The sequence below is a fragment of the Salmo salar genome, chromosome 07 (assembly GCF_965601325.2).
Source record: "Salmo salar chromosome 07, fSalSal1, whole genome shotgun sequence".
Classification (NCBI taxonomy): domain Eukaryota; kingdom Metazoa; phylum Chordata; class Actinopteri; order Salmoniformes; family Salmonidae; genus Salmo; species Salmo salar.
The window spans coordinates 479,292-503,737 of record NC_138297.1 but is presented as its reverse complement, the minus strand read 5'-3'; the positions used below and the strand labels follow the sequence as shown (position 1 = coordinate 503,737).

Genomic DNA, 24,446 nt, shown 5'->3' with positions numbered 1-24,446 from the left:
CATCCAAACCCGGACTTTTATTACCTTGCGTGCTAACAATTGCTTCCTTGATTTCCATAATCGAAATCTCTTCATCACACATCATTCTATCTGCCTGCGATACTTTGGCACTAATTGTATCCAACACTTTTACAACACACACTTTATCTACATCATTCTTTTTGTAAAGATTTCTGTAAAAGGTTTCAACTGTCTCTAAGATCCCAACAAAATCGTTTACCTTTACACCTCTTTCATCTTCCAACTCTACAATGTAACTCTTAGTTTGTTTTCTTTTTTCCAGACCCAAAAAAAAGGATGTACATTTCTCTCCCTCCAAAGCGTACTGTGCCCTGCTCCTAACAATAGCACCCAAACATTTATTTTTTTCATAACGACCCAGCTCTGCATGGATTTTCAAATAATTCACAACATCATAGTCTGGATCCGTATCAGCCTTTTCAAGTTCATGCAACATCCTATTCCTAAGCATTATTTCTTTCTGCTTATCTAAACGGTTATGATTTTTTGCGTACCTAATACTCCTATTTTTTACTTTTACTTTCACTTCCTCCCACCATAAACACACATTCTCTTTTAACAGTACATTAGACATTTCATCATTAATACATTCAACAATTTCATTTCTATATCCTTCCTCCTTTAACAGACTGGCATTTAAACACCAGACACCTCCCCCTCTCCTCTCCACACCAAAACCCATTTGAAATGACATTACTGCATGATCACTATATGCTGTAAAGGTATATGACACCTTCTTAACATTCTGCACCAATTCTTGTTTTGCTAGACATAAATCAATTCTGCTTTGTTTTAATTCCTTTAGAACCACCTGCCTTCTAGAGAATACTCTTCTGTTTGGATTTTCAGCCCTCCATATATCTACTAGATTCTCCTCATTCATAAGTTTCCATAATGCATTTCTAGAAGAGTCATATCTGAATTTAGCACAACTAGAGGCATCCATTCTACTACACCTCACATTAAAATCTCCTATCAGTATACAGTTTTCTGAGCACAGTGTTTTTAATTTGTGAAACATTTCTCTCCTTTCAGATTCAATGTTTGAAGCATAAACATTAATTAAACGAAAAACTACATTTTGAACTTCAAATTCAATTACAATAAGTCTGCCATCATTGTCAGCATATATTTCTTTTACATTTTGCACCACATCATTTTTTATCAAAATAGCCACACCACATGTTTTATCCCCTCCATGACTACAAAAAATTAAATCTGACCATTTACTCTTAATCTCCTGCATTTTGGAGTCTGTCCAATTGGTCTCTTGAAAACACAACATGTCTGCCTTAACAGACACTAATACCTGCTCAAATTTGCTCATGTTTCTCAAACTGTTACCATTTAGGGATGCGACTGTAATCATTATGAATGTGTGCAGAAGTATAATCAGAGCCAAACAAGTCCTTAAAAATCCTACTTTTTCTTTTTTCCAAAACCCATCATCTCCCTGGTTTTCGACAATGACCTCTTATTTTTTACAAACAACTGAAGATCCTCACTATCTATTTCATCATCCGTCTCTTTATTTGGATTTTTGGGGGGAGCGGCGGGGAAGCCTTTTGAAAAGTGCGCTTTAACAGTGCCCGTGACTTCAGTGGACCCAGCCCACTCTTTGGTGTAATTTTTACACAGGCTTAAAGCTGGCTCAGGCACCTGAGAAGCACCTTGCACCATCTCTACCTGTGTATGTCTTTCACCCATCATGTGCTGCTGTTCCACCTTGTCAGCAGCAGAGACTAAAACGGCGTCTCGTGCTTTGCCAGGAGACATTACAGGCTCTTCAAGCTTATCTGCCACTGTCTCTGGAGTCACACTCTCCATGTCACTCTCATCCTCCCTCTCCATAGGCACACTCCCCTCTTCCTCAGACGTGAGGTCCATTGTTTGCAAAAGTAAGTGATTTTCTCCCTTATTACAGCTACATCTAACTTTAGGTCTGTCACACATTTTGCACACATTTCCTATGTTCCGACATTCTCTGGCATAATGCCCTTGTTCACTACATTTGTGGCATGTGAATTCCGGACATTCCTTAAGTATGTGCCCCGGCTGAATACATAATCTACATACCTTCACTTGATTGTCGTGGATTACACGAAAATATTCAAATCCCTCGACAGTGTTAAATTTAGTAGAATATGGCAAGGATTGCACATTGTCTGTAAACTTTACCTTGCAAAATCTTGTCCCATCTACAATGTCCGTTCCTGGCCACATCCTCCTCTTGATTGGCGTGGTCGCCTTCACCTTCCAGCCTTTTAGTTTCTCTTCTATCTCCTCATCCGTAATGTATGCGGGCAAGTTCAAAAAGGACACCACCAGCTCATCGTTCCCTAGTTCTTTAGCCATGATTTGACAGTTCTTTATCTTTAGCCCGTCTATTAGTCTTTCTTTTCCATTTACATGAGACATTGTTACTTCATACTTATTCCCGTCTTTCATTCGACATCCCAGTATTGTTCCGCAAACTTCCTTTATTCCTCTCAGCAATTCCATCGTTGTTATTTTCCCTTCTCCACTTATTTCCACGTTCACCGTCAGTTCCTTCTCATATGTTCTTTTTTTCAGTTCTTCGTTTAACATTCTGATTTCACTGTTGTCCTTTCTCGTCGTCGTTTGTATTCTTGATGTCGAAGCCATGTTGTCCGTCCGGTTATTTTAAGCAATATCCCCCAAACAGCTCACGCTGATGGGGGACAATAGCAAAAACGTTTCACAGAAACTTCACTACAGTCACTCACAAACTTTCAAACTTATAAGTCAACTAGACCTCCAAAAAAAAACGATATTCTCTCTCAAGCACTCAGACACCTGCTTCTCTTCCACTTCCTGAAACTCCAAAAAGGGGCGTGTAAAGCGAACGTGATAACCGCTACACTACAGAAACTGCTTCAACAATTATCTTCAAGGAGTAAACCGAATTTTACAGATATTCATGGCACGTGTTGAAATTTCCAAATTTAGGAATTTATGAAAATAACTATTCTCTTTTAAAAGTACTGTACCTACTGCACGTGTTTAAGAGCACTGTTTCAGCCCGGTTTCGAACCAAGGACCTTTCGCGTGTAAAGCGAACGTGATATCCACTACACTATAGAAACTGCTGCTTGATTTTCCTGCAAGAAGTAAACCGAATTTTACAGATATTCAGGGCACGTATTCGAATTTCCAAAATAAAGAATTCATGAAATTTTTTGTTACCACTATGGTACTTCAGAATGTGTCAATGAGCGTTGTTTCCGCCCGGTTTCGAACCAGGGACCTTTCGCGTGTGAAGCAAAAGTGATAACCACTATACCACAGAAACTACTGCTACAATTAGCTGCGAGGAGTAAACCGAATTTTACAGATATTCATGGCACGTATTCGAATTTCCAAAATACAGAATTCATGAAAATAACAATTCTTTGTTGAAAGTACAGTACATACTGCACGTGTCAAAGAGCTCTGTTTCCGCCCGGTTTCGAACCGAGGACCTTTCGCGTGTTAAGCGAACGTGATAACCGCTACACTACAGAAACTGCTTCAACAATTATCTGCTAGGAGTAAACCGAATTTTACAGATATTCATGGCACGTGTTCAAATTTCCAAAATTAGGCATTTATGAAAATAACTATTCTCTGTTAATAGTACAGTACCTACTGCACGTGTCAAAGAGCACTGTTTCCTCCCAGTTTCAAACTGAGGACCTTTCACGTGTAAAGAGAACGTGATAACCACTACACTACAGAAACTGCTGCTTGATTTTTCTGCAAGGAGTAAACCGAATTTTAAAAATATTCATGGCACGTATTCGAATTTCCAAAATAAAGAATTCATGAAATTTTCTGTTACCACTATGGTACTTCAGAATGTGTCAATGAGTGTTGTTTCCGCCCGGTTTCGAACCAGGGACCTTTCGCGTGTGAAGCAATCGTGATAACCACTAGACCACAGAAACTACTGCTACAATTAGCTGCAAGGAGTAAACCGAATTTTAAAAATATTCATGGCACGTATTCGAATTTCCAAAATACAGAATTCATGAAAATAACAATTCTTTGTTGAAAGTACAGTACCTACTGCACTTGTCAAAGAGCACTGTTTCCGCCCGGTTTCGAACCGAGGACCTTTCGCGTGTTAAGCAAACGTGATAACCGCTACACTACAGAAACTGCTTCAACAATTATCTGCAAGGAGTAAACCGAATTTTACAGATATTCATGGCACGTGTTCAAATTTCCAAAATTAGGCATTTATGAAAATAACTATTCTCTGTTAATAGTACAGTACCTACTGCACATGTCAAAGAGCACTGTTTCCTCCCGGTTTCAAACTGAGGACCTTTCACGTGTAAAGCGAACGTGATAACCACTACACTACAGACACTGCTGCTACATTCCGCTGCAAGGAGTAAACCGAATTTTACAGATATTCATGGCACATGTTGAAATTTCCAAATTTAGGCATTTATGAAAATAACTATTCTCTTTTAAAAGTTCTGTACCTACTGCAGGTGTCAAAGAGCACTGTTTCCGCCCGGTTTCGAACCGAGGACCTTTCGCGTGTAAAGCGAACGTGATAACCACTACACTACAGAAACTTCTGCTTGATTTTCCTGCAAGAAGTAAACCGAATTTTACAGATATTCAGGGCACGTATTCGAATTTCCAAAATAAAGAATTCATGAAATTTTCTGTTACCACTACGGTAAATCACAATGTGTCAATGAGTGTTGTTTCCGCCCGGTTTCGAACCAGGGACCTTTCGCGTGTGAAGCAAACGTGATAACCACTACACTACAGAAACTGCTGCTACATTTAGCTGCGAGGAGTAAACCGAATTTTACAGATATTCATGGCACGTATTCGAATTTCCAAAATACAGAAAATAACAATTCTTTGTTGAAAGTACAGTACCTACTGCACGTGTCAAAGAGCTCTGTTTCCGCCCGGTTTCGAACCGAGGACCTTTCGCGTGTTAAGCGAAAGTGATAACCACTACACTACAGAAACTTCTGCAACAATTATCTGCAAGGAGTAAACCGAATTTTACAGATATTCATGGCACGCGTTCAAATTTCCAAAATTAGGCATTTATGAAAATAACTATTCTCTGTTAATAGTACAGTACCTACTGCACGTGTCAAAGAGCACTGTTTCCTCCCAGTTTCAAACTGAGGACCTTTCACGTGTAAAGAGAACGTGATAACCACTACACTACAGAAACTGCTGCTACATTCAGCTGCAAGGAGTAAACCGAATTTTAAAAATATTCATGGCATGTATTCGAATTTCCAAAATAAAGAATTCATGAAATTTTCTGTTACCACTATGGTACTTCAGAATGTGTCAATGAGCGTTGTTTCCGCCCGGTTTCGAACCAGGGACCTTTCGCGTGTGAAGCAAACGTGATAACCACTAGACCACAGAAACTACTGCTACAATTAGCTGCGAGGAGTAAATCGAATTTTACAGATATTCATGGCACGTATTCGAATTTCCAAAATACAGAATTCATGAAAATAACAATTCTTTGTTGAAAGTACAGTACCTACTGCACGTGTCAAAGAGCTCTGTTTCCGCCCGGTTTCAAACCGAGGACCTTTCGCGTGTTAAGCAAACGTGATAACCGCTACACTACAGAAACTGCTTCAACAATTATCTGCAAGGAGTAAACCGAATTTTACAGATATTCATGGCACGTGTTCAAATTTCCAAAATTAGGCATTTATGAAAATAACTATTCTCTGTTAATAGTACAGTACCTACTGCACATGTCAAAGAGCACTGTTTCCTCCCGGTTTCAAACTGAGGACCTTTCACGTGTAAAGCGAACGTGATAACCACTACACTACAGACACTGCTGCTACATTCAGCTGCAAGGAGTAAACCGAATTTTACAGATATTCATGGCACGTGTTGAAATTTCCAAATTTAGGCATTTATGAAAATAACTATTCTCTTTTAAAAGTACTGTACCTACTGCAGGTGTCAAAGAGCACTGTTTCCTCCCAGTTTCAAACTGAGGACCTTTCACGTGTAAAGAGAACGTGATAACCACTACACTACAGAAACTGCTGCTTGATTTTTCTGCAAGGAGTAAACCGAATTTTAAAAATATTCATGGCACGTATTCGAATTTCCAAAATAAAGAATTCATGAAATTTTCTGTTACCACTATGGTACTTCAGAATGTGTCAATGAGCGTTGTTTCCGCCCGGTTTCGAACCAGGGACCTTTCGCGTGAGAAGCAAACGTGATAACCACTAGACCACAGAAACTACTGCTACAATTAGCTGCGAGGAGTAAACCGAATTTTAAAAATATTCATGGCACGTATTCGAATTTCCAAAATACAGAATTCATGAAAATAACAATTCTTTGTTGAAAGTACAGTACCTACTGCACTTGTCAAAGAGCACTGTTTCCGCCCGGTTTCGAACCGAGGACCTTTCGCGTGTTAAGCAAACGTGATAACCGCTACACTACAGAAACTGCTTCAACAATTATCTGCAAGGAGTAAACCGAATTTTACAGATATTCATGGCACGTGTTCAAATTTCCAAAATTAGGCATTTATGAAAATAACTATTCTCTGTTAATAGTACAGTACCTACTGCACATGTCAAAGAGCACTGTTTCCTCCCGGTTTCAAACTGAGGACCTTTCACGTGTAAAGCGAACGTGATAACCACTACACTACAGACACTGCTGCTACATTCCGCTGCAAGGAGTAAACCGAATTTTACAGATATTCATGGCACATGTTGAAATTTCCAAATTTAGGCATTTATGAAAATAACTATTCTCTTTTAAAAGTTCTGTACCTACTGCAGGTGTCAAAGAGCACTGTTTCCGCCCGGTTTCGAACCGAGGACCTTTCGCGTGTAAAGCGAACGTGATAACCACTACACTACAGAAACTTCTGCTTGATTTTCCTGCAAGAAGTAAACCGAATTTTACAGATATTCATGGCACGCGTTCAAATTTCCAAAATTAGGCATTTATGAAAATAACTATTCTCTGTTAATAGTACAGTACCTACTGCACGTGTCAAAGAGCACTGTTTCCTCCCAGTTTCAAACTGAGGACCTTTCACGTGTAAAGAGAACGTGATAACCACTACACTACAGAAACTGCTGCTACATTCAGCTGCAAGGAGTAAACCGAATTTTAAAAATATTCATGGCACGTATTCGAATTTCCAAAATAAAGAATTCATGAAATTTTCTGTTACCACTATGGTACTTCAGAATGTGTCAATGAGCGTTGTTTCCGCCCGGTTTCGAACCAGGGACCTTTCGCGTGTGAAGCAAACGTGATAACCACTAGACCACAGAAACTACTGCTACAATTAGCTGCGAGGAGTAAATCGAATTTTACAGATATTCATGGCACGTATTCGAATTTCCAAAATACAGAATTCATGAAAATAACAATTCTTTGTTGAAAGTACAGTACCTACTGCACGTGTCAAAGAGCTCTGTTTCCGCCCGGTTTCAAACCGAGGACCTTTCGCGTGTTAAGCAAACGTGATAACCGCTACACTACAGAAACTGCTTCAACAATTATCTGCAAGGAGTAAACCGAATTTTACAGATATTCATGGCACGTGTTCAAATTTCCAAAATTAGGCATTTATGAAAATAACTATTCTCTGTTAATAGTACAGTACCTACTGCACATGTCAAAGAGCACTGTTTCCTCCCGGTTTCAAACTGAGGACCTTTCACGTGTAAAGCGAACGTGATAACCACTACACTACAGACACTGCTGCTACATTCAGCTGCAAGGAGTAAACCGAATTTTACAGATATTCATGGCACGTGTTGAAATTTCCAAATTTAGGCATTTATGAAAATAACTATTCTCTTTTAAAAGTTCTGTACCTACTGCAGGTGTCAAAGAGCACTGTTTCCGCCCGGTTTCGAACCGAGGACCTTTCGCGTGTAAAGCGAACGTGATAACCACTACACTACAGAAACTTCTGCTTGATTTTCCTGCAAGAAGTAAACCGAATTTTACAGATATTCAGGGCACGTATTCGAATTTCCAAAAGTAGGCATTTATGAAAATAACTATTCTCTGTTAATAGTACAGTACCTACTGCACATGTCAAAGAGCAGTGTTTCCTCCTGGTTTCAAACTGAGGACCTTTCACGTGTAAAGCTAACGTGATAACCACTACACTACAGAAACTGCTGCTACATTTAGCTGCAAGGAGTAAACCGAATTTTACAGATATTCATGGCACGTGTTGAAATTTCCAAATTTAGGCATTTATGAAAATAACTATTCTCTTTTAAAAGTACTGTACCTACTGCAGGTGTCAAAGAGCACTGTTTCCGCCCGAGGACCTTTCGCGTGTAAAGCGAACGTGATAACCACTACACTACAGAAACTTCTGCTTGATTTTCCTGCAAGAAGTAAACCGAATTTTAAAAATATTCATGGCACGTATTCGAATTTCCAAAATAAAGAATTCATGAAATTTTCTGTTACCACTATGGTACTTCAGAATGTGTCAATGAGTTTTGTTTCCGCCCGGTTTCGAACCAGGGACCTTTCGCGTGTGAAGCAAACGTGATAACCACTAGACCACAGAAACTACTGCTTGATTTTCCTGCAAGAAGTAAACCGAATTTTACAGATATTCAGGGCACGTATTCGAATTTCCAAAATAAAGAATTCATGAAATTTTCTGTTACCACTACGGTAAATCAGAACATGTCAATGAGCGTTGTTTCCGCCCGGTTTCGAACCAGGGATCTTTCGCGTGTGAAGCAAACGTGATAACCACTACAGTACAGAAACTGCTGCTACATTTCGCAGCGAGGAGTAAACAAAATTTTACAGATATTCATGGCACGTATTCGAATTTCCAAAATACAGAATTCATGAAAATAACAATTCTTTGTTGAAAGTACAGGACCTACTGCATGTGTCAAAGAGCTCTGTTTCCGCCCGGTTTTGAACCGAGGACCTTTCGCGTGTTAAGCGAACGTGATAACCACTACACTACAGAAACTTCTGCAACAATTATCTGCAAGGAGTAAACCGAATTTTACAGATATTCATGGCACGTGTTCAAATTTCCAAAATTAGGCATTTATGAAAATAACTATTCTCTGTTAATAGTAGAGTACCTACTGCACGTGTCAAAGAGCACTGTTTCCGCCCGGTTTCGAACCGAGGACCTTTTGCGTGTAAAGCGAACGCGATAGCCACTACACTACAGAAACTGCTGCTTGATTTTCCTGCAAGGAGTAAACCGAATTTTAAAAATATTCATGGCACGTATTCGAATTTCCAAAATAAAGAATTCATGAAATTTTCTGTTACCACTATGGTACTTCAGAATGTGTCAATGAGTGTTGTTTCCGCCCGGTTTCGAACCAGGGACCTTTCGCGTGTGAAGCAAACGTGATAACCACTACACCACAGAAACTACTGCTACAATTAGCTGCAAGGAGTAAACCGAATTTTAAAAATATTCATGGCACGTATTCGAATTTCCAAAATACAGAATTCATGAAAATAACAATTCTTTGTTGAAAGTACAGTACCTACTGCACTTGTCAAAGAGTACTGTTTCCGCCCGGTTTCGAACCGAGGACCTTTCGCGTGTAAAGCGAACGCGATAACCACTACACTACAGAAACTGCTGCTTGATTTTCCTGCAAGAAGTAAACCGAATTTTACAGATATTCATGGCACGTGTTCAAATTTCCAAAAGTAGGCATTTATGAAAATAACTATTCTCTGTTAATAGTACAGTACCTACTGCACGTGTCAAAGAGCACTGTTTCCTCCCAGTTTCAAACTGAGGACCTTTCACGTGTAAAGCTAACGTGATAACGACTACACTACAGAAACTGCTGCTTGATTTTTCTGCAAGGAGTAAACCGAATTTTAAAAATATTCATGGCACGTATTCGAATTTCCAAAATAAAGAATTCATGAAATTTTCTGTTACCACTATGGTACTTCAGAATGTGTCAATGAGCGTTGTTTCCGCCCGGTTTCGAACCAGGGACCTTTCGCGTGTGAAGCAAACGTGATAACCACTAGACCACAGAAACTACTGCTACAATTAGCTGCGAGGAGTAAATCGAATTTTACAGATATTCATGGCACGTATTCGAATTTCCAAAATACAGAATTCATGAAAATAACAATTCTTTGTTGAAAGTACAGTACCTACTGCACGTGTCAAAGAGCTCTGTTTCCGCCCGGTTTCAAACCGAGGACCTTTCGCGTGTTAAGCAAACGTGATAACCGCTACACTACAGAAACTGCTTCAACAATTATCTGCAAGGAGTAAACCGAATTTTACAGATATTCATGGCAAGTGTTCAAATTTCCAAAATTAGGCATTTATGAAAATAACTATTCTCTGTTAATAGTACAGTACCTACTGCACATGTCAAAGAGCACTGTTTCCTCCCGGTTTCAAACTGAGGACCTTTCACGTGTAAAGCGAACGTGATAACCACTACACTACAGACACTGCTGCTACATTCAGCTGCAAGGAGTAAACCGAATTTTACAGATATTCATGGCACGTGTTGAAATTTCCAAATTTAGGCATTTATGAAAATAACTATTCTCTTTTAAAAGTACTGTACCTACTGCAGGTGTCAAAGAGCACTGTTTCCGCCCGGTTTCGAACCGAGGACCTTTCGCGTGTAAAGCGAACGTGATTTTTTTTTTTTTTTTTTTTTTTTTTTTTTTTATTATCAAAAATGTTTGTTTACAATATTTACAGTACAATCTACTGTTTACAGTACAATCCACAGAGAACAATACAGAAGACACTAGACTAACAGAGGCAGGTGAACAATTCACCCCCTATCAAATTATCAACAAAGAAAATATCAAAACAGTGCTTTCAAAAATTATAAGTGATACCTCCACTCTCCTCTCGTGAAATTAACCCACTCCCTTCAACAAAAGACTCATCAAAATGTTCCATCCCATAATTAAACAACATATCTATGTGTTTACTGAACAGTGCTATAAAGATACTCCACACCTGAACCCTCTTTCTGTCAAAAGAAACATAATTCCTCCTACAAAAAATAGCATACCTCACAAAACTCAAAACCATATTCAACAAACACACATTAGCACCCTCACATTTACCAGACACTCCGAATAACAAAAGTTCCTCCCACGCATACTTTTTCACAAAATCTCCCCCCCAGTTTCTACATAACATTTCCTTAACTTTACAAAAAAAATATTTTAAATCCTCACATTCTATAAACAAATGCATAAGAGTTTCCGGGAAACGTCCACATACGTCGCATTCCCTTTCTATCTCACAATTAATTTTCTTTAGCACCACCTTTGTAAATATTCTATTATGTCTTAGTTTGAAATCATTATTTTCACACTCCTTACTATTATATTTTACATTTAAATTTCCCCATATCTTTTTTTCATCCAATTCCGGAAAAACTACTTTCCAAAATTTCTCAGCAGCCGGCCTTCTACACACTTTTCCTACCATTATTCTATACAATCTTTTCACTGGTATACTAGATAAATGTACTTTCTTCTTACTGCTACCAATGAACAAATTAGGAAATACAAATAAATCTTCTCTTTCAACTTCACTATTTATTAAATCAACCCATGCTCTTGGTATACTATTCTTTATCTTGTCATACATATTATTCACTGTTCCCCTTCCCACCTCTTCATCCCATTCATTGATTATGTCAAAAATAGCTTCCCCAGGTAAAAACCCTGGAATTACCTCATAAGTATAATCTTTTATTTGCCGTAGACCTGCACTCATAAATACTTTATTATACAAAACTTTTTCTTTGTTCTTGATTTTCTCATTCAGAAATATAGGTTGATTCATAATCAGGTCAATATGTCCACATTCATAATATACATTAGGCAACAACTCTGCCCATGCATTTAGCACCTCTTTATAAAAATCTGGTACCTTTTCAAACATTGCCCTTTTAAGCCCCATCAATAAACCATTATCCTCACAACCACCACTCTCCTCTAAGTAGACTCTAAAGAAGTGTTTCCAGCCATAATCTTCACTGTCATACAAATATTTCTTTACTGTTTTTATCCTAATAGCTTTTCTTTTGACATCTAAATCTACAAGTTTTAAACCTCCATCCACATAGTCAGCAATCAATGTTTTCTGAGATATTCTCACTCCTTTACCATCCCAAATAAAATTTGACACCACATTATTCAATTCATTTAGGACCCACTCCGGCATGTCCAGGACTCCCAAAACATACACAAATTTGGATAATACCAAAGCATTTGCAACAATTACTTTCCCTTGTAACTTTAGTTTTCTATTTTTCCAGAAATTCAACGTTAGCTTGACTTTATTAAGGATCCCAGTCCAAGTTATATCTTTTGCCTCTTTCTCCTTTACACCAATGTTTACTCCCAGCACTTTAATAAAATCCTTTGCGCTCTTGAATGGAATCTCACACCCGTTTACATTGATATCCCCAACAAACATTATTTCAGTCTTCTCTATATTAACTTTAGCACCCGATGCCTTGCCATATATATCTATGATCCCCATAATGCTTCCAATACTTTCTATATCCTTCACAGTACAAGTAGTGTCATCAGCGTACTGATGTACAACACTGACACCACCACCTGGGATTCCAACACCCCTTACTTCTTTATTACTATTTATCAATGTAGCTAACGGTTCTGTAGAAACACTGTACAGCAGAGCTGACAAAGGACAGCCCTGCCTTACTGACCTCTCCACAGGGAAAGTATCTGTTAACACTCCGTTACATTTAACACAACTTTTAGCCCCACTATACAACAGGTTGATCCAAGATACAAACTTTGGCCCAAACCCAAACCTCTCCAAAGTCTGTAATAAAAAGCTGTGCTCCACTCTATCGAAAGCTTTGTTAAAGTCCAAACTTAAAACTATACCACCTTCATTTTTCATTTGATTAACAACATCCCTAATTGTACAAATTACATCTGAAATATCTCTTCCAGGTATGCCGTAGGCTTGTGTTGATTCAATAATGCTCCCAATCACCTTTTTCATCCTATTCGCTAACACTTTAGTCAGTATCTTATAATCCGAATTTAGAAGGCTAATAGGCCTATAATTTTCTAACTTTAATCTACTGCCCCTATTTTTGAATAAGATCGTTAACATTCCAGTTGACATAGACTCAGGGATTTCCTTATTCTCTTCCATATAATGAAACACCCTCACTAAAATGGGTGCCAAAATATCTACAAAGACTTTATAGAACTCATTTGTTAAACCATCCAAACCCGGACTTTTATTACCTTGCGTGCTAACAATTGCTTCCTTGATTTCCATAATCGAAATCTCTTGATCACACATCATTCTATCTGCCTGCGATACTTTGGCACTAATTGTATCCAACACTTTTACAACACACACTTTATCTACATCATTCTTTTTGTAAAGATTTCTGTAAAAGGTTTCAACTGTCTCTAAGATCCCAACAAAATCGTTTACCTTTACACCTCTTTCATCTTCCAACTCTACAATGTAACTCTTAGTTTGTTTTCTTTTTTCCAGACCCCAAAAAAAGGATGTACATTTCTCTCCCTCCAAAGCGTACTGTGCCCTGCTCCTAACAATAGCACCCAAACATTTATTTTTTTCATAACGACCCAGCTCTGCATGGATTTTCAAATAATTCACAACATCATAGTCTGGATCCGTATCAGCCTTTTCAAGTTCATGCAACATCCTATTCCTAAGCATTATTTCTTTCTGCTTATCTAAACGGTTATGATTTTTTGCGTACCTAATACTCCTATTTTTTACTTTTACTTTCACTTCCTCCCACCATAAACACACATTCTCTTTTAACAGTACATTAGACATTTCATCATTAATACATTCAACAATTTCATTTCTATATCCTTCCTCCTTTAACAGACTGGCATTTAAACACCAGACACCTCCCCCTCTCCTCTCCACACCAAAACCCATTTGAAATGACATTACTGCATGATCACTATATGCTGTAAAGGTATATGACACCTTCTTAACATTCTGCACCAATTCTTGTTTTGCTAGACATAAATCAATTCTGCTTTGTTTTAATTCCTTTAGAACCACCTGCCTTCTAGAGAATACTCTTCTGTTTGGATTTTCAGCCCTCCATATATCTACTAGATTCTCCTCATTCATAAGTTTCCATAATGCATTTCTAGAAGAGTCATATCTGAATTTAGCACAACTAGAGGCATCCATTCTACTACACCTCACATTAAAATCTCCTATCAGTATACAGTTTTCTGAGCACAGTGTTTTTAATTTGTGAAACATTTCTCTCCTTTCAGATTCAATGTTTGAAGCATAAACATTAATTAAACGAAAAACTACATTTTGAACTTCAAATTCAATTACAATAAGTCTGCCATCATTGTCAGCATATATTTCTTTTACATTTTGCACCACATCATTTTTTATCAAAATAGCCACACCACATGTTTTATCCCCTCCATGACTACAAAAAATTAAATCTGACCATTTACTCTTAATCTCCTGCATTTTGGAGTCTGTCCAATTGGTCTCTTGAAAACACAACATGTCTGCCTTAACAGACACTAATACCTGCTCAAATTTGCTCATGTTTCTCAAACTGTTACCATTTAGGGATGCGACTGTAATCATTATGAATGTGTGCAGAAGTATAATCAGAGCCAAACAAGTCCTTAAAAATCCTACTTTTTCTTTTTTCCAAAACCCATCATCTCCCTGGTTTTCGACAATGACCTCTTATTTTTTACAAACAACTGAAGATCCTCACTATCTATTTCATCATCCGTCTCTTTATTTGGATTTTTGGGGGGATCGGCGGGGAAGCCTTTTGAAAAGTGCGCTTTAACAGTGCCCGTGACTTCAGTGGACCCAGCCCACTCTTTGGTGTAATTTTTACACAGGCTTAAAGCTGGCTCAGGCACCTGAGAAGCACCTTGCACCATCTCTACCTGTGTATGTCTTTCACCCATCATGTGCTGCTGTTCCACCTTGTCAGCAGCAGAGACTAAAACGGCGTCTCGTGCTTTGCCAGGAGACATTACAGGCTCTTCAAGCTTATCTGCCACTGTCTCTGGAGTCACACTCTCCATGTCACTCTCATCCTCCCTCTCCATAGGCACACTCCCCTCTTCCTCAGACGTGAGGTCCATTGTTTGCAAAAGTAAGTGATTTTCTCCCTTATTACAGCTACATCTAACTTTAGGTCTGTCACACATTTTGCACACATTTCCTATGTTCCGACATTCTCTGGCATAATGCCCTTGTTCACTACATTTGTGGCATGTGAATTCCGGACATTCCTTAAGTATGTGCCCCGGCTGAATACATAATCTACATACCTTCACTTGATTGTCGTGGATTACACGAAAATATTCAAATCCCTCGACAGTGTTAAATTTTGTAGAATATGGCAAGGATTGCACATTGTCTGTAAACTTTACCTTGCAAAATCTTGTCCCATCTACAATGTCCGTTCCTGGCCACATCCTCCTCTTGATTGGCGTGGTCGCCTTCACCTTCCAGCCTTTTAGTTTCTCTTCTATCTCCTCATCCGTAATGTATGCGGGCAAGTTCAAAAAGGACACCACCAGCTCATCGTTCCCTAGTTCTTTAGCCATGATTTGACAGTTCTTTATCTTTAGCCCGTCTATTAGTCTTTCTTTTCCATTTACATGAGACATTGTTACTTCATACTTATTCCCGTCTTTCATTCGACATCCCAGTATTGTTCCGCAAACTTCCTTTATTCCTCTCAGCAATTCCATCGTTGTTATTTTCCCTTCTCCACTTATTTCCACGTTCACCGTCAGTTCCTTCTCATATGTTCTTTTTTTCAGTTCTTCGTTTAACATTCTGATTTCACTGTTGTCCTTTCTCGTCGTCGTTTGTATTCTTGATGTCGAAGCCATGTTGTCCGTCCGGTTATTTTAAGCAATATCCCCCAAACAGCTCACGCTGATGGGGGACAATAGCAAAAACGTTTCACAGAAACTTCACTACAGTCACTCACAAACTTTCAAACTTATAAGTCAACTAGACCTCCAAAAAAAAACGATATTCTCTCTCAAGCACTCAGACACCTGCTTCTCTTCCACTTCCTGAAACTCCAAAAAGGGGCGTGTAAAGCGAACGTGATAACCGCTACACTACAGAAACTGCTTCAACAATTATCTTCAAGGAGTAAACCGAATTTTACAGATATTCATGGCACGTGTTGAAATTTCCAAATTTAGGAATTTATGAAAATAACTATTCTCTTTTAAAAGTACTGTACCTACTGCACGTGTTTAAGAGCACTGTTTCAGCCCGGTTTCGAACCAAGGACCTTTCGCGTGTAAAGCGAACGTGATATCCACTACACTATAGAAACTGCTGCTTGATTTTCCTGCAAGAAGTAAACCGAATTTTACAGATATTCAGGGCACGTATTCGAATTTCCAAAATAAAGAATTCATGAAATTTTTTGTTACCACTATGGTACTTCAGAATGTGTCAATGAGCGTTGTTTCCGCCCGGTTTCGAACCAGGGACCTTTCGCGTGTGAAGCAAAAGTGATAACCACTATACCACAGAAACTACTGCTACAATTAGCTGCGAGGAGTAAACCGAATTTTACAGATATTCATGGCACGTATTCGAATTTCCAAAATACAGAATTCATGAAAATAACAATTCTTTGTTGAAAGTACAGTACCTACTGCACGTGTCAAAGAGCTCTGTTTCCGCCCGGTTTCGAACCGAGGACCTTTCGCGTGTTAAGCGAACGTGATTTTTTTTTTTTTTTGTTTTTTATTATCAAAAATGTTTGTTTACAATATTTACAGTACAATCTACTGTTTACAGTACAATCCACAGAGAACAATACAGAAGACACTAGACTAACAGAGGCAGGTGAACAATTCACCCCCTATCAAATTATCAACAAAGAAAATATCAAAACAGTGCTTTCAAAAATTATAAGTGATACCTCCACTCTCCTCTCGTGAAATTAACCCACTCCCTTCAACAAAAGACTCATCAAAATGTTCCATCCCATAATTAAACAACATATCTATGTGTTTACTGAACAGTGCTATAAAGATACTCCACACCTGAACCCTCTTTCTGTCAAAAGAAACATAATTCCTCCTACAAAAAATAGCATACCTCACAAAACTCAAAACCATATTCAACAAACACACATTAGCACCCTCACATTTACCAGACACTCCAAATAACAAAAGTTCCTCCCACGCATACTTTTTCACGAAATCTCCCCCCCAGTTTCTACATAACATTTCCTTAACTTTACAAAAAAAATATTTTAAATCCTCACATTCTATAAACAAATGCATAAGAGTTTCCGGGAAACGTCCACATACGTCGCATTCCCTTTCTATCTCACAATTAATTTTCTTTAGCACCACCTTTGTAAATATTCTATTATGTCTTAGTTTGAAATCATTATTTTCACACTCCTTACTATTATATTTTACATTTAAATTTCCCCATATCTTTTTTTTCATCCAATTCCGGAAAAACTACTTTCCAAAATTTCTCAGCAGCCGGCCTTCTACACACTTTTCCTACCATTATTCTATACAATCTTTTCACTGGTATACTAGATAAATGTACTTTCTTCTTACTGCTACCAATGAACAAATTAGGAAATACAAATAAATCTTCTCTTTCAACTTCACTATTTATTAAATCAACCCATGCTCTTGGTATACTATTCTTTATCTTGTCATACATATTATTCACTGTTCCCCTTCCCACCTCTTCATCCCATTCATTGATTATGTCAAAAATAGCTTCCCCAGGTAAAAACCCTGGAATTACCTCATAAGTATAATCTTTTATTTGCCGTAGACCTGCACTCATAAATACTTTATTATACAAAACTTTTTCTTTGTTCTTGATTTTCTCATTCAGAAATATAGGTTGATTCATAATCAGGTCAATATGTCCACATTCATAATATACATTAGGCAACAACTCTGCCCATGCATTTAGCACCTCTTTATAAAAATCTGGTACCTTTTCAAACATTGCCCTTTTAAGCCCCATCAATAAACCATTATCCTCACAACCACCACTCTCCTCTAAGTAGACTCTAAAGAAGTGTTTCCAGCCATAATCTTCACTGTCATACAAATATTTCTTTACTGTTTTTATCCTAATAGCTTTTCTTTTGACATCTAAATCTACAAGTTTTAAACCTCCATCCACATAGTCAGCAATCAATGTTTTCTGAGATATTCTCACTCCTTTACCATCCCAAATAAAATTTGACACCACATTATTCAATTCATTTAGGACCCACTCCGGCATGTCCAGGACTCCCAAAACATACACAAATTTGGATAATACCAAAGCATTTGCAACAATTACTTTCCCTTGTAACTTTAGTTTTCTATTTTTCCAGAAATTCAACGTTAGCTTGACTTTATTAAGTATCCCAGTCCAAGTTATATCTTTTGCCTCTTTCTCCTTTACACCAATGTTTACTCCCAGCACTTTAATAAAATCCTTTGCGCTCTTGAATGGAATCTCACACCCGTTTACATTGATATCCCCAACAAACATTATTTCAGTCTTCTCTATATTAACTTTAGCACCCGATGCCTTGCCATATATATCTATGATCCCCATAATGCTTCCAATACTTTCTATATCCTTCACAGTACAAGTAGTGTCATCAGCGTACTGATGTACAACACTGACACCACCACCTGGGATTCCAACACCCCTTACTTCTTTATTACTATTTATCAATGTAGCTAACGGTTCTGTAGAAACACTGTACAGCAGAGCTGACAAAGGACAGCCCTGCCTTACTGACCTCTCCACAGGGAAAGTATCTGTTAACACTCCGTTACATTTAACACAACTTTTAGCCCCACTATACAACAGGTTGATCCAAGATACAAACTTTGGCCCAAACCCAAACCTCTCCAAAGTCTGTAATAAAAAGCTGTGCTCCACTCTATCGAAAGCTTTGTTAAAGTCCAAACTTAAAACTATACCACCTTCATTTTTCATTTGATTAACAACATCCCTAATTGTACAAATTACATCTGAAATATCTCTTCCAGGTATGCCGTAGGCTTGTGTTGATTCAATAATACTCCCAATCACCTTTTTCATCCTATTCGCTAACACTTTAGTCAGTATCTTATAATCCGAATTTAGAAGGCTAATAGGCCTATAATTTTCTAACTTTAATCTACTGCCCCTATTTTTGAATAAGATCGTTAACATTCCAGTTGACATAGACTCAGGGATTTCCTTATTCTCTTCCATATAATGAAACACCCTCACTAAAATGGGTGCCAAAATATCTACAAAGACTTTATAGAACTCATTTGTTAAACCATCCAAACCCGGACTTTTATTACCTTGCGTGCTAACAATTGCTTCCTTGATTTCCATAATCGAAATCTCTTGATCACACATCATTCTATCTGCCTGCGATACTTTGGCACTAATTGTATCCAACACTTTTACAACACACACTTTATCTACATCATTCTTTTTGTAAAGATTTCTGTAAAAGGTTTCAACTGTCTCTAAGATCCCAACAAAATCGTTTACCTTTACACCTCTTTCATCTTCCAACTCTACAATGTAACTCTTAGTTTGTTTTCTTTTTTCCAGACCCCAAAAAAAGGATGTACATTTCTCTCCCTCCAAAGCGTACTGTGCCCTGCTCCTAACAATAGCACCCAAACATTTATTTTTTTCATAACGACCCAGCTCTGCATGGATTTTCAAATAATTCACAACATCATAGTCTGGATCCGTATCAGCCTTTTCAAGTTCATGCAACATCCTATTCCTAAGCATTATTTCTTTCTGCTTATCTAAACGGTTATGATTTTTTGCGTACCTAATACTCCTATTTTTTACTTTTACTTTCACTTCCTCCCACCATAAACACACATTCTCTTTTAACAGTACATTAGACATTTCATCATTAATACATTCAACAATTTCATTTCTATATCCTTCCTCCTTTAACAGACTGGCATTTAAACACCAGACACCTCCCCCTCTCCTCTCCACACCAAAACCCATTTGAAATGACATTACTGCATGATCACTATATGCTGTAAAGGTATATGACACCTTCTTAACATTCTGCACCAATTCTTGTTTTGCTAGACATAAATCAATTCTGCTTTGTTTTAATTCCTTTAGAACCACCTGCCTTCTAGAGAATACTCTTCTGTTTGGATTTTCAGCCCTCCATATATCTACTAGATTCTCCTCATTCATAAGTTTCCATAATGCATTTCTAGAAGAGTCATATCTGAATTTAGCACAACTAGAGGCATCCATTCTACTACACCTCACATTAAAATCTCCTATCAGTATACAGTTTTCTGAGCACAGTGTTTTTAATTTGTGAAACATTTCTCTCCTTTCAGATTCAATGTTTGAAGCATAAACATTAATTAAACGAAAAACTACATTTTGAACTTCAAATTCAATTACAATAAGTCTGCCATCATTGTCAGCATATATTTCTTTTACATTTTGCACCACATCATTTTTTATCAAAATAGCCACACCACATGTTTTATCCCCTCCATGACTACAAAAAATTTAATCTGACCATTTACTCTTAATCTCCTGCATTTTGGAGTCTGTCCAATTGGTCTCTTGAAAACACAACATGTCTGCCTTAACAGACACTAATACCTGCTCAAATTTGCTCATGTTTCTCAAACTGTTACCATTTAGGGATGCGACTGTAATCATTATGAATGTGTGCAGAAGTATAATCAGAGCCAAACAAGTCCTTAAAAATCCTACTTTTTCTTTTTTCCTAAACCCATCATCTCCCTGGTTTTCGACAATGACCTCTTATTTTTTACAAACAACTGAAGATCCTCACTATCTATTTCATCATCCGTCTCTTTATTTGGATTTTTGGGGGGATCGGCGGGGAAGCCTTTTGAAAAGTGCGCTTTAACAGTGCCCGTGACTTCAGTGGACCCAGCCCACTCTTTGGTGTAATTTTTACACAGGCTTAAAGCTGGCTCAGGCACCTGAGAAGCACCTTGCACCATCTCTACCTGTGTATGTCTTTCACCCATCATGTGCTGCTGTTCCACCTTGTCAGCAGCAGAGACTAAAACGGCGTCTCGTGCTTTGCCAGGAGACATTACAGGCTCTTCAAGCTTATCTGCCACTGTCTCTGGAGTCACACTCTCCATGTCACTCTCATCCTCCCTCTCCATAGGCACACTCCCCTCTTCCTCAGACGTGAGGTCCATTGTTTGCAAAAGTAAGTGATTTTCTCCCTTATTACAGCTACATCTAACTTTAGGTCTGTCACACATTTTGCACACATTTCCTATGTTCCGACATTCTCTGGCATAATGCCCTTGTTCACTACATTTGTGGCATGTGAATTCCGGACATTCCTTAAGTATGTGCCCCGGCTGAATACATAATCTACATACCTTCACTTGATTGTCGTGGATTACACGAAAATATTCAAATCCCTCGACAGTGTTAAATTTTGTAGAATATGGCAAGGATTGCACATTGTCTGTAAACTTTACCTTGCAAAATCTTGTCCCATCTACAATGTCCGTTCCTGGCCACATCCTCCTCTTGATTGGCGTGGTCGCCTTCACCTTCCAGCCTTTTAGTTTCTCTTCTATCTCCTCATCCGTAATGTATGCGGGCAAGTTCAAAAAGGACACCACCAGCTCATCGTTCCCTAGTTCTTTAGCCATGATTTGACAGTTCTTTATCTTTAGCCCGTCTATTAGTCTTTCTTTTCCATTTACATGAGACATTGTTACTTCATACTTATTCCCGTCTTTCATTCGACATCCCAGTATTGTTCCGCAAACTTCCTTTATTCCTCTCAGCAATTCCATCGTTGTTATTTTCCCTTCTCCACTTATTTCCACGTTCACCGTCAGTTCCTTCTCATATGTTCTTTTTTTCAGTTCTTCGTTTAACATTCTGATTTCACTGTTGTCCTTTCTCGTCGTCGTTTGTATTCTTGATGTCGAAGCCATGTTGTCCGTCCGGTTATTTTAAGCAATATCCCCCAAACAGCTCACGCTGATGGGGGACAATAGCAAAAACGTTTCACAGAAACTTCACTACAGTCACTCACAAACTTTCAAACTTATAAGTCAACTAGACCTCCAAAAAAAAACGATATTCTCTCTCAAGCACTCAGACACCTGCTTCTCTTCCACTTCCTGAAACTCCAAAAAGGGGCGTGTAAAGCGAACGTGATAACCGCTACACTACAGAAACTGCTTCAACAATTATCTTCAAGGAGTAAACCGAATTTTACAGATATTCATGGCACGTGTTGAAATTTCCAAATTTAGGAATTTATGAAAATAACTATTCTCTTTTAAAAGTACTGTACCTACTGCACGTGTTTAAGAGCACTGTTTCAGCCCGGTTTCGAACCAAGGACCTTTCGCGTGTAAAGCGAACGTGATATCCACTACACTATAGAAACTGCTGCTTGATTTTCCTGCAAGAAGTAAACCGAATTTTACAGATATTCAGGGCACGTATTCGAATTTCCAAAATAAAGAATTCATGAAATTTTTTGTTACCACTATGGTACTTCAGAATGTGTCAATGAGCGTTGTTTCCGCCCGGTTTCGAACCAGGGACCTTTCGCGTGTGAAGCAAAAGTGATAACCACTACACTACAGAAACTGCTGCTACATTTAGCTGCGAGGAGTAAACCGAATTTTACAGATATTCATGGCACGTATTCGAATTTCCAAAATACAGAATTCATGAAAATAACAATTCTTTGTTGAAAGTACAGTACCTACTGCACGTGTCAAAGAGCTCTGTTTCCGCCCGGTTTCGAACCGAGGACCTTTCGCGTGTTAAGCGAACCTGATAACCACTACACTACAGAAACTTCTGCAACAATTATCTGCAAGGAGTAAACCGAATTTTACAGATATTCATGGCACGTGATCAAATTTCCAAAATTAGGCATTTATGAAAAAAACTATTCTCTGTTAATAGTAGAGTACCTACTGCACTTGTCAAAGAGCACTGTTTCCGCCCGGTTTCGAACCGAGGACCTTTCGCGTGTAAAGCGAACGCGATAACCACTACACTACAGAAACTGCTGCTTGATTTTCCTGCAAGAAGTAAACAGAATTTTACAGATATTCATGGCACGTGTTCAAATTTCCAAAAGTAGGCATTTATGAAAATAACTATTCTCTGTTAATAGTACAGTACCTACTGCACATGTCAAAGAGCAGTGTTTCCTCCTGGTTTCAAACTGAGGACCTTTCACGTGTAAAGCTAACGTGATAACCACTACACTACAGAAACTGCTGCTACATTTAGCTGCAAGGAGTAAACCGAATTATTCAGATATTCATGGCACGTGTTGAAATTTCCAAATTTAGGCATTTATGAAAATAACTATTCTCTTTTAAAAGTACTGTACCTACTGCATGTGTCAAAGAGCTCTGTTTCCGCCCGGTTTTGAACCGAGGACCTTTCGCGTGTTAAGCGAACGTGATAACCACTACACTACAGAAACTTCTGCAACAATTATCTGCAAGGAGTAAACCGAATTTTACAGATATTCATGGCACGTGTTCAAATTTCCAAAATTAGGCATTTATGAAAATAACTATTCTCTGTTAATAGTAGAGTACCTACTGCAGGTGTCAAAGAGCACTGTTTCCGCCCGGTTTCAAACCGAGGACCTTTCGCTTGTTAAGCGAACGTGATAACCACTACACTACAGAAACTTCTGCTTGATGTTCCTGCAAGAAGTAAACCGAATTTTACAGATATTCAGGGCACGTATTCGAATTTCCAAAATAAAGAATTCATGAAATTTTCTGTTACCACTACGGTAAATCACAATGTGTCAATGAGTGTTGTTTCCGCCCGGTTTCGAACCAGGGACCTTTCGCGTGTGAAGCAAACGTGATAACCACTACACTACAGAAACTGCTGCTACATTTAGCTGCGAGGAGTAAACCGAATTTTACAGATATTCATGGCACGTATTCGAATTTCCAAAATACAGAATTCATGAAAATAACAATTCTTTGTTGAAAGTACAGTACCTACTGCACGTGTCAAAGAGCTCTGTTTCCGCCCGGTTTCGAACCGAGGACCTTTCGCGTGTTAAGCGAACGTGATAACCACTACACTACAGAAACTTCTGCAACAATTATCTGCAAGGAGTAAACCGAATTTTACAGATATTCATGGCACGCGTTCAAATTTCCAAAATTAGGCATTTATGAAAATAACTATTCTCTGTTAATAGTACAGTACCTACTGCACGTGTCAAAGAGCACTGTTTCCTCCCAGTTTCAAACTGAGGACCTTTCACGTGTAAAGAGAACGTGATAACCAC

General features: G+C 38.3%; 19 non-coding genes across 19 annotated transcripts; all 19 read right to left on the bottom strand.

The window, feature by feature from the left end:
- Nucleotides 1-3,055: 3,055 nt before the first annotated feature.
- trnav-uac (transfer RNA valine (anticodon UAC)) lies at nucleotides 3,056-3,128 on the bottom strand. The gene has a single exon. It is a non-coding gene; the product is annotated as a tRNA-Val (tRNA).
- Nucleotides 3,129-3,475: 347 nt separating this feature from the next.
- Nucleotides 3,476-3,548, bottom strand: trnav-aac (transfer RNA valine (anticodon AAC)). Its single transcript has one exon. It is a non-coding gene; the product is annotated as a tRNA-Val (tRNA).
- A 989-nt stretch (nucleotides 3,549-4,537) lies between these two features.
- trnav-uac (transfer RNA valine (anticodon UAC)) lies at nucleotides 4,538-4,610 on the bottom strand. The gene has a single exon. It is a non-coding gene; the product is annotated as a tRNA-Val (tRNA).
- Nucleotides 4,611-4,743: 133 nt separating this feature from the next.
- trnav-cac (transfer RNA valine (anticodon CAC)) lies at nucleotides 4,744-4,816 on the bottom strand. Its single transcript has one exon. It is a non-coding gene; the product is annotated as a tRNA-Val (tRNA).
- A 133-nt stretch (nucleotides 4,817-4,949) lies between these two features.
- Nucleotides 4,950-5,022, bottom strand: trnav-aac (transfer RNA valine (anticodon AAC)). The gene has a single exon. It is a non-coding gene; the product is annotated as a tRNA-Val (tRNA).
- Nucleotides 5,023-6,217: 1,195 nt separating this feature from the next.
- On the bottom strand, nucleotides 6,218-6,290 carry trnae-cuc (transfer RNA glutamic acid (anticodon CUC)). Its single transcript has one exon. It is a non-coding gene; the product is annotated as a tRNA-Glu (tRNA).
- A 569-nt stretch (nucleotides 6,291-6,859) lies between these two features.
- Nucleotides 6,860-6,932, bottom strand: trnav-uac (transfer RNA valine (anticodon UAC)). Its single transcript has one exon. It is a non-coding gene; the product is annotated as a tRNA-Val (tRNA).
- Nucleotides 6,933-7,921: 989 nt separating this feature from the next.
- trnav-uac (transfer RNA valine (anticodon UAC)) lies at nucleotides 7,922-7,994 on the bottom strand. The gene has a single exon. It is a non-coding gene; the product is annotated as a tRNA-Val (tRNA).
- A 970-nt stretch (nucleotides 7,995-8,964) lies between these two features.
- trnav-aac (transfer RNA valine (anticodon AAC)) lies at nucleotides 8,965-9,037 on the bottom strand. The gene has a single exon. It is a non-coding gene; the product is annotated as a tRNA-Val (tRNA).
- Nucleotides 9,038-9,384: 347 nt separating this feature from the next.
- Nucleotides 9,385-9,457, bottom strand: trnav-cac (transfer RNA valine (anticodon CAC)). Its single transcript has one exon. It is a non-coding gene; the product is annotated as a tRNA-Val (tRNA).
- A 141-nt stretch (nucleotides 9,458-9,598) lies between these two features.
- Nucleotides 9,599-9,671, bottom strand: trnav-uac (transfer RNA valine (anticodon UAC)). The gene has a single exon. It is a non-coding gene; the product is annotated as a tRNA-Val (tRNA).
- Nucleotides 9,672-16,363: 6,692 nt separating this feature from the next.
- On the bottom strand, nucleotides 16,364-16,436 carry trnav-uac (transfer RNA valine (anticodon UAC)). The gene has a single exon. It is a non-coding gene; the product is annotated as a tRNA-Val (tRNA).
- Nucleotides 16,437-22,477: 6,041 nt separating this feature from the next.
- Nucleotides 22,478-22,550, bottom strand: trnav-uac (transfer RNA valine (anticodon UAC)). The gene has a single exon. It is a non-coding gene; the product is annotated as a tRNA-Val (tRNA).
- A 133-nt stretch (nucleotides 22,551-22,683) lies between these two features.
- On the bottom strand, nucleotides 22,684-22,756 carry trnav-cac (transfer RNA valine (anticodon CAC)). Its single transcript has one exon. It is a non-coding gene; the product is annotated as a tRNA-Val (tRNA).
- A 355-nt stretch (nucleotides 22,757-23,111) lies between these two features.
- Nucleotides 23,112-23,184, bottom strand: trnav-uac (transfer RNA valine (anticodon UAC)). The gene has a single exon. It is a non-coding gene; the product is annotated as a tRNA-Val (tRNA).
- A 355-nt stretch (nucleotides 23,185-23,539) lies between these two features.
- Nucleotides 23,540-23,612, bottom strand: trnav-aac (transfer RNA valine (anticodon AAC)). Its single transcript has one exon. It is a non-coding gene; the product is annotated as a tRNA-Val (tRNA).
- Nucleotides 23,613-23,753: 141 nt separating this feature from the next.
- trnav-aac (transfer RNA valine (anticodon AAC)) lies at nucleotides 23,754-23,826 on the bottom strand. The gene has a single exon. It is a non-coding gene; the product is annotated as a tRNA-Val (tRNA).
- A 133-nt stretch (nucleotides 23,827-23,959) lies between these two features.
- trnav-cac (transfer RNA valine (anticodon CAC)) lies at nucleotides 23,960-24,032 on the bottom strand. The gene has a single exon. It is a non-coding gene; the product is annotated as a tRNA-Val (tRNA).
- Nucleotides 24,033-24,173: 141 nt separating this feature from the next.
- trnav-aac (transfer RNA valine (anticodon AAC)) lies at nucleotides 24,174-24,246 on the bottom strand. The gene has a single exon. It is a non-coding gene; the product is annotated as a tRNA-Val (tRNA).
- Nucleotides 24,247-24,446: the final 200 nt, after the last annotated feature.